The 12310-nt window shown below is 41.4% G+C and overlaps 1 protein-coding gene across 2 annotated transcripts in view; it reads left to right on the plus strand.

Annotated features, from left to right (window-relative positions):
• LOC147450247 (uncharacterized) overlaps positions 1–12310 on the plus strand; it is a 43007-nt gene that overhangs the window by 11747 nt on the left and 18950 nt on the right. The window lies entirely within an intron of this gene.

Consider the following 12310-nt stretch of genomic DNA (forward strand, 5'->3'; position numbering starts at 1 on the left):
TTGGTCCTTCCCCTGACAACTAAAGCTGTTCCTTTTCCTTTGTCCATTGTCTTTCTATTGGTTTCTTCAATAAGCAGACTTCCTTCTACACCTGCTATGTTCAAACCATCTGGAGGTGCAGAATTACTCAAAGCTGTGCGAAAAGTGTCCCAACTTTCCGGCAATGTGATCAATAGGAACATAGCTCTAATAGGTTCATCAAACTTGACACCTTGAGTTGACAACTGATTGTAGATTGTGTTGAATTCATTCAGATGATTGGACATAGGTGTCCCTTCTTTCATCTTCAAGTCAACAAGCTTCTTAAGCCAGTATACCTGTGAAGCTGCACTCTGATTCTCATAAAGATCACTCAGCTTTAACCATGCTTGATAAGCCGACATCTCGTCTGCTACATTGAAGTAAACGCTTTCTGCCAAAGTCAGCATAATGGTAGAAAGTGCCAATTCATCCATTTCGCTCCATTCATCTTCATCCATATCTTCTGGTTTTATCCCCTTGAGCTTTATAGGTTTTATCTGCTTCTTTTGTACCAACACGTGCCAAATCTGCTTCTTCCACAATGGGAAATTGGTTCCATCCAGCTTCTTGATATTGTAAAGAGCAGTGTCTTGTGATCCAGTCATAGCTACGCTTCACAGTAGTTTACTTTCTTGGGAAAAATTCGGCAGAGTTTCCCCTGTAAACTGACCTCTGAACCAATATCAACCTGTCAAATAAACCAAGAAAGCTTCAGATTCTGCAGAAATTTTGGCAGAGTCTCCTTTGTAAAATGGCTCTGGTGTACTAAAAACAGACAAAAAAAAAGCGCTCAAAAAACCACTGTCTTTCTAACACTGTAAGCTGTGGGTAAACCTGTCCTGCACATGTACTGTCTCTGACTGTCCTATCACTGTCCTGTAAGCATAGACTGCGACAATGCCTGAACGGCAGTAAAGCAAAGATGCAATCCCAACTGTCTAACTCACAGTCAATACATCCTAGCTGCGTATCTAAGGGTGCTCAAGGGATCGCTCCAAGACCTGTATCACCGAAAGGATCTCAACATTCGAGAATCCCCCAGCTCAATAAAACCTCACTCGACCCTCAACAAAGGCTGCAGTAAATTTGACAGTACATAAACTTCCCACAAAGTCATACATCCACAAATTTCCCACTGTATGCTGTAACCGTTGCGGCGGTTGTTTGTTGCGTGACTCACAGCCAGCAAACCCTCAACAAACATACATCATCTCTGACAATACATCCCATGTGGAAGTACCTGCAATGTCAGGATGAAATCTGGAATATGAAGCAGCAAACACAAGCTACCTGATGAACTAGTGGATGTCGCCTACAGTCTGTGTGTAGATGCGCCCGTGTCGTATGTGACACGCCTCCAAGAATTGTGAGCCGTCCTTCGATGTGTAGACAGCCACAAATCAACACTCTGGGAGTGTCGATATCCTCAGCACCTGCAGTCGTAGGCTGAAAACCCCAAATTTGCAGAGTCGGATCTGCACCCGCCGAGACCACGTAGTCGAAAATGGCCTGCGCAGACCTTTGTCGAAGCCGAACGGTGGCCGAGATGACCTCAGAATGAAATTTTGAGAACACCAGGACCTTCGGGCTCTCCCACAGGATTTGGGGCCATGTCTTCGCCTGTCGAATTTCACTCCAATCTGAGCTGGTGACTCTAGCCTCCTGCAGTGCTGCCCCGAGCCTCGATCTGAGCTCTGATACCAGTTGAAGGAGTACGAGCAGAAGTGCGACGTGAGAGAGAGTGCGAGAAGAAGAGCACGACGATATGGTGAAGTCGCTCTACTGTAATGTGTAGAGCATAGTGAGTTCTTATTAGGTTTTTACAAAAGAATGTGTACATACCTGGCGGCCCGCCCACTTATCTGGGCGACCACATTGGGCTTTATACCCCAACAGGGCATCTAGTAGATTAGGGGCTTTTCCTATAGGCTCTTGTCATAAGAGAAATCGGTACCCATGGCTAGGGTTACCGAACAAGCTCCCCTTAAGAGTAGTCATGGTACTTTCTAGTGGTCCATCTAGGCTTCCTATGGTCCATTGATACATCATGGCTAGTTCTCATTGGATAAAATACTTCATGGTTCTCAATCGGATACATTTTGGCGATTTTCAACGGATTCATTAGCTCATGGTTCACAAAGTGGACATTTACTTTGTTACCTAGGTTTTACGAAGAGAAGTTTATCATTTGCTCATTCATCAGGAGTATGTCATCCTTCATTCGTAGTTGTAGTCATCATTGTCGTCTGTGGCTTCATGGGAAAGGCCTCTCGTAGGCATTTGAGATTACTTTAGCAAAATTACAAGCCTGAGTTAAACCAAAATGACAGCAAGAACGGCCGAAGCTGGTGGTGTTGGGATCTGAAGACCATGGTAGTAGGGCCAATGCGTGTTGGAAGCGGGAATAGCACTCTCCTTTCGCAAACTCTTAGCATGTGAGTTTACAACACAGTCAAGGAGCCAATTGACACAAGGAAAACACAATCAACAACAACCACTACAAAGACAAAGACAAAAATCAAAGCTCCTGAAGATTCTGACATCGAAATGAATCTGTTGGTTTAGTTTATTCTGACATATTGTGAGCAGTTCAGCCATTTGTTCCTCACCTCTGTGTTGTAGGGAAGGACCTGCGTGTTCGGGAAGATCGTTGTATTCCTTCACCTAATTGTGTCCCAGGGAAGGCTTTTGTGTGCCTAACACCTGATGTGTGCTAAAGGGAAGGATTTTGTGTATCCCATGTTGTTTTTGAGGGATTTTGTGCATCCTTTTCCGATTTGTGTTCAAGAGGAGGACTGTGTTGTGTGTACCTACCCCTAGTGTGTCTTGAGGGAAGGTAGTGTGAGTGCTTTCGTGCGCACAAACCCATGCGAGAGGGTTGTTAGGGTACGGGCTTTGTAGCACCTAATCTGTGTAAGCCCTCTTACATGTTGATGCGTAGTCAACTTATGACATGTGACAAACCATGTGATAAATCCTAATATGTAGCTTACTTGGCAATCCTTGTGATATCGTAACCTCTGTGTGCAAAGATGCCTAGCTCAAGGCTATGAAGTGAGCTTGTGTATACGTTGAATAACGATCCAATAATCATCGCGTGCTTATGCTATACTGCTGTGTATTAATCATACAAGTCTATAATTTGCATTCGTAGCCTCTTACTTATGCTACTAACATGAATGCTACATTGGCTAATCCGCCTTAGCCCCCCTTCAACATAGCACCATGGTGAGCTTAAGACTTCATCCACCATAGCCTAGCTCACACTAATGGTGCTTAGGGTAGAGCATCCGATTTCAACAAGTGGTATCAGAGCTTTGACATCATATGACATAGTTACCCGGAACGGGAAGGGGAGGGTCCGGAACAGGACGGGAACGGGGAGGAGGAGGGGGGGCCAGAACGGGAAGGGGGCCGAAATGGTCGGTCCCAAATCGACTCCTAAAGAACCCCACAATTGCCCCCAAATCTGTCTCTAAATCTGCCCTAAAAAATGCCCCAAATATTTCTCCCAAACAACCCCAAATCTGTTCCCAAATGTCTACTTTTTCGCTCCCAAATGCCTACTTTTGTCCGTTCCGCTCCGCGTTCCACCATTCCACCTCACATTCCGCCTAGCCCCCCCCTCCCCGGTTCCAAGACACCGTTCTGGTTACACCTTGTTCCGGAACGGTGTTCCGTTCTCGACTCCGTTTCGGGAATGGGACTCGTTCGGAAAGTCGTTTTGGAACGTTTGGGCTGCGTTCCGTCCACTTGGGGCCCTTGCAGACCCCGCTGCTTAGTTTGCTCATTATCTTCGTCATCGAAAGCTGGTAGCCCGCCATTATTTGCCTTGCAAAATTAGAGAACAATCTTCAAATTACGATGTAGACCCTTTCTTTAAATAGTGCTTCAATGCACTCTAAACATATGAACACGCCATGAGAAATTGGCCTTAATTGAAATTAAGAGGCCCTCGAGGCCAAATGACACTAGTGCTATGGTGGGAATGAGCTCTAAACGTGTTGGTTGGTGACAGTGTAACAGTCAAGGACGGTGTGACAATTGACGACGGACAAAACATGGAGCAAATTGGTGGACTTGTGCAAGGGTTCAAGATAGCGGAGAGCCGAGGGCAAAAAAGCTGCAGGTAGTGACAACAATAAGGGTTGCCAATGTGGATAGAGGCAGCCCTTGTCACCCTTGATGGTGCCTTCATGGCATGTATAGGTTGAAGGTATTGGCAACACACGTGGAACCAGGTTTGAACAACAAGTGTTGGCAGCACCTTGTGTGATCTACCGATAGCTTGCAGGTGGGTGAAACGATCGTTGATGGGCTTGAGACCAGTTGAAGAGGTTGGCGCAATCCGGAATTGTGATACGAATTGTGGGGAAGGGATAGCCTCCCTAATTGGCATAGCCACCACACAACAGTCGCTCATGAGATAAGATGAGCGCCAACCTCTTCAACCGGTCTCAAGCCCATCAACGCTCGTATCACCCACACGCAGGCTATCAACAAATCACACAAGGTGTTGCAACACTTGTTGTTCAAACCTGGTTCCACGTGTGCTGCCACTACCTCAACCCATGGTTGCCAGAAGGCAACATCAAGCGTGCAAAGAGTTACCCTTGTCCATGTTGTTAACCCCTATTGCTGTCGTTGGGTGCAACTTTTTTGCCCTCCGCTTTGCGCTATCTTGAAGCCTTGCACAAACCCGCCAATCTACTCCATCATCAACTGCCAACTCTTTTGTGTTATGTGCAAACAATATCCACTCGGGAAGGGTTGTTACGGTGGGAACATCGTAGCCTCTCACACTCGTGGAAAAAATCCCCTAGCCTAGGAGCCATGTGAAATATGTGTGTACCATTGATAAAGGGAAGATTTTTGTGTGTGAAGCATGTGTAGAAGTGAAGCATGTGTAGGAGGCAAGGACCATGTGACAAGTTTGTATAAAGCAATCCTTTGTATTCACACTGCTAGGGTAATAATGCAATCACTATGTTCATTTCTAACATGAATGGTTCATTATGATGGCATTATTGATTTATTTGTGAATACAAAGGGTTGCTTTATACAAACTTGTCACATGGCCCTGGCTTTCTACACACGCTTTACTTCACATGCTGGACACATACACATCTTGCCTTTATTAATGGCGCACACATATTCTACATGACTCCTAGGCTATAGGGGGTTTTCCCATGAGTGATGTGCTATTAATGTCTATATCCCAACAACCCTCCTCGTGTGGGATTGTTTGCTTATAACATGAAAGGGTATAACACTCACACGAACTGTCTCTTTTCAAACGTAAAAGAGGATAAGGGAACACAAATTTGCCTCCCCTTGACACATAGGGTGAAGGCACACAATCCTCCCCTCATGAAAGTAGGTAGGCAAACACTGTAGGTTTTAGGGCAGATAATTAAAGGAGCCGTTTATAATTAAAAGATAATAATTAACTATTAAAATAACTTGAGAAAGATGACTAAATACAAATGCAAAATTAGGTACTAGATTCGTTATTGAAGTTTGTACAAAAGTACTCTTATATAGAGTTACAAAGGACGCACAATATTGACACACAGACTAATACATGGTTGACATAGACACCGGCTAACACATGGTTGACACACATCGGCTAACACATGGTAATGCATATAGGTTGACACATGGTAGGCAACACAACACACAAATATAGTTTGACACATGGAGAGCGGTTACACATGGGGATTGTTGCAAAACCTGCAATCCTTACAATATTCTCCTCTTTGTGGGTTTTGGATATACAAAATAACACACATATTTCACAATTGCCTTCCGTTAAACAACAAATGAAGAAACATAAACTTGCCTTCCCTCGACACATAGGGTATAGGTACACAAGTTTCTTCTCACACATTAGGGTGTAGGTATACATAATCCTTCCCTAGAACACATGTAGGGTATGGAACATTAGATCCCCCAAACACAAGGTGAGATCACACAAATCCTTCCCGAACAAATACATAGAGGGTAGCATAGACATATAGACGAGTGTTTCACATCAATTGTTGGAATGCGAGGTTTTGTTGCATCTCTTGTGTAAACAACCCCTTCCACCTCATGTGTCAAGCCATGTGATGAATCTCTTACAACCTTTGTGTAAAGAATAATCACTTGTATTTGTGCATAAGCAGTAACATCTTGTGTTAATGTGTCAAAAGGCTGTCTATTTGTATAAACCTATATAGAGACACATTTTGTTGAATAAAGGTAACTTTTATCATTTGCAATACATCCTATTGTATTGTGCAACAGTCTCTCTCTAGCAAGCTCTCCATAGCATGAATGACACATTAATCTATTCACCTTAACCCTATAACTGGTATTACCGTTGCACAACATCTGATACCAGTTGTAGGGTTAAGGTGGATAGGTTAGTGTGCCATTCATGCTAATGGCATGCTTTGGAGAGGTTAGTGTAGAGCTTGCTAAAAAGAGACTGTTGCACAATATAATAGGGTATATTGAAAATTATAAAAGTTACATTTATTCAACAGAATGTGTCTCTATATAGGCGTATACAAATAGACAGCCTTTTGAAACATGAGCACAAGATGTGTCCGCCTATGCACAAATACAAGTGGTTGTTCTTTACACAAAAGTTGTAAGAGGTTTTTTACATGGCTTGATACATGAAGTCGAAAGTGTTGTTCACACAAGAGATGTAACAAAACTTCGCATCCCAACAATTGATGTGAAGCATTCGTCTGTATGTCTATGCTACCGTCTTTGTGTTTGTGCGGGAAGGATTTGTGTGATCTCACCTTGTGTTTGGGGGATCTAACATTCCATACCCTATATGTGTTCCAAGGGAGGATTGTGTATACCTACACTCTAATGTGAGAGAAGAAACTTGTGTGCCTACACCCTATGTGTCAAGGGGAGACAAGTTTATGTTTTTTCATTTGTTGTTTGAGGGGAGGCAATTGTGAAATTTGTGAGTGCTATTTTGTGTATCCAAAACTCACAAAGGGGAGGATATTGTAAGGATTGCGGGTTTTGCAACAATCCCATGTGTAATCGCTCTTCATGTGTCAAACTATATTTGTGTGCTGTGTTGTCTACCATGTGCCAGTCTATATGCATAACCATGTGTTAGCCGGTGTGTGTGTCAACCATGTGTTAGCCTGTGTGTCAATATTGTACTTAATTCGTTATTGAAGTTTGTATAAAAGTGCTCTTATATAAAGCTACAAAGGACGCACAATATTGACACACCGGCTAACACATGGTTGACACACACCGGCTAACACACGGTTATGCATATAGACTGATACATGGTAGGCAACACAATACACAAATATAGTTTGACACATGGAAAGCGGTTACACATGGGGATTGCTGCAAAACCGGCAATCCTTACAAACACAAGCCTGTCCTATACACAAGGACAAAGTACACAATCTCCCGAACATAAGGGTGGATACACAAACTCCCTAACACACAAAGAGGACATGGAGACACAAACTGAGCACTTCACATATACACATGGTTATTTTCGTGGTTGGAGAATCTTCTCTCCTACACAAATTGTGCAAATGTCGTTGCATTCATTATGTTGTGGTGGTTGTTGTTGATGTTGAAGTAAAACACAGGGTATAATCTTTGCAGGAAGGTATTGGGTGGGTTGGGGGTTCCGATGGCCAACACGGTGGCAGACTCCTCTATACGCTATCTTACGGGGGCAAGCCTTGTGCATGGTGGCATTGGCCATGATGATATTGATGCCCACGGTATGGGATGTATGTGTGTTTTGAGCTCTCTCTCTCTCTCTCTCTCTCTCTCTTAGATCTTTCACTTACACACATTAGGTGCTACAAAACTCGCACCCTAACAACCCTCTTCGTGTGGGTTTTGTGTGCACGAAAGTACTCACACTACCTCCCTTCATAACACACTAGGGGTAGGTACACATGACACAATCCTCCCTTTGAACACAGATCGGGAAAAGATGCACAAAATCCCCTAAACACAAGGTGGGATACACAAAATCCTTCCCTTTTAACACACATCAAGTGGTAGGCACACACAAGCCTCCCTTGGAACACAATCATGTGAAGGAACACGATGATCTTCTCGAACACACAAGTAAGGTCAACAATCTTCTCCTATAACACAAGGGGTGGGGAACAAATGGCTAAAGTGCTCACAATATGTTAGAGTAAACGAGACCAATAGATTCATCTTCGGTGTCAAAATCTTAAGCAGCAACATTAATTTGATTTTTGCCTTTGTCTTTGTAGTGGTGGTTGTTGCTTGTGTTTGCCTTGTGCTTGGTGCTATTATCTTTGTATTTGCAATACTTGAATGAGTGATTGTTCTTTCCACAATTCTTGCAAGGGTTCACTCCATAGCAATCCTTTGACAAATGATTGGTGCGACCATAGTGTGTGCACTTCAGATTGCTTTTGTTTTTGTTGTAGCGTTGGTTGGTGACCGCATATGCTCCTCCATTGTTGATGTTGCCTTTTATCTTCTTCTCAAAAGCTTACAAAGAGTTTATGACGTCCTCAAATTGGGTCCTTCTCTTTGAGTACAATCACAATTTGTCCATACACATCATCTGGGAGTGCTTGCAGAAGCACCGCCACTTGATCGTCTTCATCTACGGCGCACTGGATGTACGTGAGCTGTGTGTAAATGGTTCACTAGTGAGGCTATATCTTCATTGGAATCCATGCTTTGGCTATAGAGCTCCATTTTATAGAAATTTTTGAGTCTTTGGTTGTGGCTCCAGAGTGCTTTTTCAGTGTGGTCCAATCCTCATAAGACGTTTTGCAATTATCTAGATAGTGCATACCCCAACAGCTACCGATCTTATACTTATGTGTGTGTCGATGTGATTTTATGTGTGTATTACTTTTATTCCTTGGTTTAAATATATATATATATTTTTAAATAATAAGTAATGGGTCTTTTTGTAATTTTGGTTGTATCCTGATTTATTGTGTAGAGCTTCTTTTTGTCTTGATTTTGGTTTGTTTGAGTGTTATGTCTTTTATTTTTTAATTTGTCTTGATTTATCTATTTGTTGTTTTTTGCTTTTGATTGTGTGTGTGTGTGTGTGTGTGTGTTTGGTTGTTGTAGTGAGAAAGTTATAAATCTAACTTTGTAGATTGCATGTTTTTAATAAATAATGTTTTTCTCTGAAATCTCTTAAAAAATAAAAATAACATATTAATTTGGGTCCTTTGGATCAAGGGTTTCTTGTGCGGTTTCATGAAATATCTCTTGTGAGAAGAGAGGTTGAGTAGTGATTCTAGCAAGGGATCACGGGCACTCGATTGCATGCTATTGTCGATGATCTTTTGAGTGTAGCAAGCAGCCTTATTTAAGGACCTCACTGCTTGGCAGCAACCCTGCTATACAAATGAGGGGTGCGGCTAACACTAATCTAGCCTTAGGATCTTTAGCCTTGAGGCGGGTGTTGATCTGAAACACCGACCTCACTACAAAAATGAAAAACACACTTCTTCTTCAGCTTCAACCAGCAATGTTGATGACTCTCAGGTACGTCTTTTCGACCCTTCTTTCTTTTCAGTAGCTAGAAGTAGTCATAATCTGTATCAAGAAAGATTTAAGTTTTTAGCTAAGTCTAATTTGAAGAATTTGCATGTTTTTGGTGATGGTCCTATTCGTTGGGCTTCTTTTAAGAATGTCTTAGTTAGTACTCATTACACAAGTTCTTCCATAAAAGCCCTCAATCGTTTGAGGCGTTTAAGGAAAAAACATCTTGCGGTAGATCGTCCTCTAAGTCCGGTTCATACCTCTCAAGTTATTTATGTTATTTATAATATTCACGATAGTTCTATGATGTATGTTGGCCAAACCTTTCGAACAACTTTTGTTCGTTTTCAAGAACATGTAAGAGAAGCGAGAAAAGTTCAAGTAAGAGCACCGTACATGAAAGTGTGAAACCCTTGTATGCGTCAATAGCAAAACATGGGTTTGAGTCTTTCCGTTGTTTTCCCATTGAGCACATAGAAGGTAATTTTAGAAACTCTAAAGAGTTCTATAAATCAGCGTGGCCTCGAGAGTTGTTTTGGATGAGAACCTTGCATACTTTTTTCCCTAAAGGTTTCAACTTGGAAGGAAAGTCTTCTTTACGTAAAAATAAGACAATTTACCATAAGAAACCTATGCTTTGGCGAAGGCATCCCAAACCCGAGTTAGTTCTCCCTTCAAGTCGGTTTAAAAGAACTTGGATTCCTAAAGGTTCTCGTTCAGATCCGCCTTCTATCCCTGAAATCAATCCAGTTGTTTTGCACAACACTATTTCTAGTAGAGTACAAGGTCTCCCTAGGGCTTCAATCTCTAGAATTGAGAGTGATTACCCTTCTAACCTTAGAATTTTTGCCTTTAGAGATTTCAAACGGAGATTGATTAACCTATCTAGAGCCATGGAATTGGGTTCTTTTTCTTATAAAATATTTGAAAGGTATAATATAAGGATCCTATTTAAGCTCTTGTATACCCTTGAGAACTACTCTTATGAAGATTTGGAGCTAAGAGAGTCTCATAGTACTCAACTTCGAGTACTGTTAGGCAAATTTTTGAAGTCCAAATGTCCTAGTCTGAAAAATCCCTTGGTTGGAAAGAAAGATTTGTTGATAACTATCTTTAACTCCCCTGACTTAGACAAGATTGGATTAAGCTCTATTTTGAGATCTCAAGAAGCTTTGGATGCTCTCCCTCCTTGTGTGAGAAAGGTATGGAACCATCCTGTCGTAGCTTTCAAATATGTGAAAACTTTAGGACAAAAAGCTTTTAACTATAGTGACATAGGACGTAATCTTAAAAAGCAAGAGAGGCTTGCAATCTCAAGTATTGATTGCCCTTGTAGTAAATCTGCCTTTTCTTCTTACGTAAATGGAGCTTTGGGTCATGTAGTTACTGCCGATTGTTCTATCCTTCCTTCGGATTCTTTGAAAGACCTTTTCTCAAGAGGTACTAAATATAGGCTCCCTTCTTCAAACGACTCTTGCCTTCTCAAAGCCATAGAAAAAGGAATTTCTAGTTTCGTAGTAAAGTTTGAGGAGTCTTTAGGAGTTCAAGGTATTTTTACCCATTGGAAGTCTGTAATCCTCAAGAAAGCTTCTTTGATATTAGCATCTTGCTCTCGGAACGTTTCTTCAGGAAGGAATAGCTTATCTTCTTCTGATCGTGATGCTCTTAGGAAATTTCATCGTGATTTTGTAATCTTTTATGTAGATAAGTGCTCTAATAACTTTGTTGTTACGTGCAAAAAGTTCTATTTAGAATGCTTGTTAGGTGAAGTAAACTCTCAGACTTACAGTGATTGTGATCTTTCAATGCAAGAGGTTATCTTGAAACATCAAGACTTTTGTAAGTCTTTTGGTTTCAAGTGCCAGCCTAAATTACCTTTTCTATATACCGTTTGGAAGTTCCACAAGAACCCTATAAAGCCTAGATTTATAGCTGCTTCTTGTAACACCTCTTTGACCGAGGTTTCCAAATGGCTTAGTTATTGTTTCAAAGCCATTTTACCTAGCGTAAATGAATTGTGGAATAATATGCTAAAGGAAGCAGACGTACCTACCGATTCAAGTTGGATTTTAAATGATTCAGTAGGCGTGATTCCCGTTTTAAAGTTTTTGAACTCTTCAAGAAGCCTTCAGGAGAAATCTTCTCCTTTATGTCTCCAAACTTTTGACTTTACAACGCTATACACGAAGCTAAATTTGGAGGACCTTAAATTTAGAGTCAAGTTTCTTATTTCAAAAGTTTTTGCGTACAAGCTTGAGAAGGATAGGTACAAGGCATTGCTAGTAGAAAAGTCAGCCTTGAACTTTGACTTCTTATGGCTGAAAAATAAGAATGTAGATGTAGACAAAGGAAGAAAGAGATTCTCAGGATTGTAGATGACATTGACATCATATCTTGGTTAGATTTTCTTTTGGACAATTTATATATAACCATCGGCGACTCTCTTTTCAAGCAAACAATTGGTATCCCTATGGGCACCAATTGTGCTGTTTTTCTTGCTAATTTCTATCTTTTTACTTATGAGTTTGATTTTATGGAGCGTCTTGTCCTTGCTAACACTTGCCCAATATTTTTGCACAAGTTATGCAATGTAAGACGCTTTGTAGATGATCTTTTTGTCCCTGACGTTCCTTCTTTTCAAGATTTTATGTACGTGAATTCGAGTTCTGTAGGCGGAGGAATTTATCCCAAAGAGTTTTGTGAACTTAACTGTACCACAAATAGTGATTGTTGTGCCTTTTTAGACCTT

This window comes from Adiantum capillus-veneris, chromosome 9 (assembly GCF_014529385.1).
Source record: "Adiantum capillus-veneris isolate H3 chromosome 9, ASM1452938v2, whole genome shotgun sequence".
NCBI lineage: Eukaryota > Viridiplantae > Streptophyta > Polypodiopsida > Polypodiales > Pteridaceae > Adiantum > Adiantum capillus-veneris.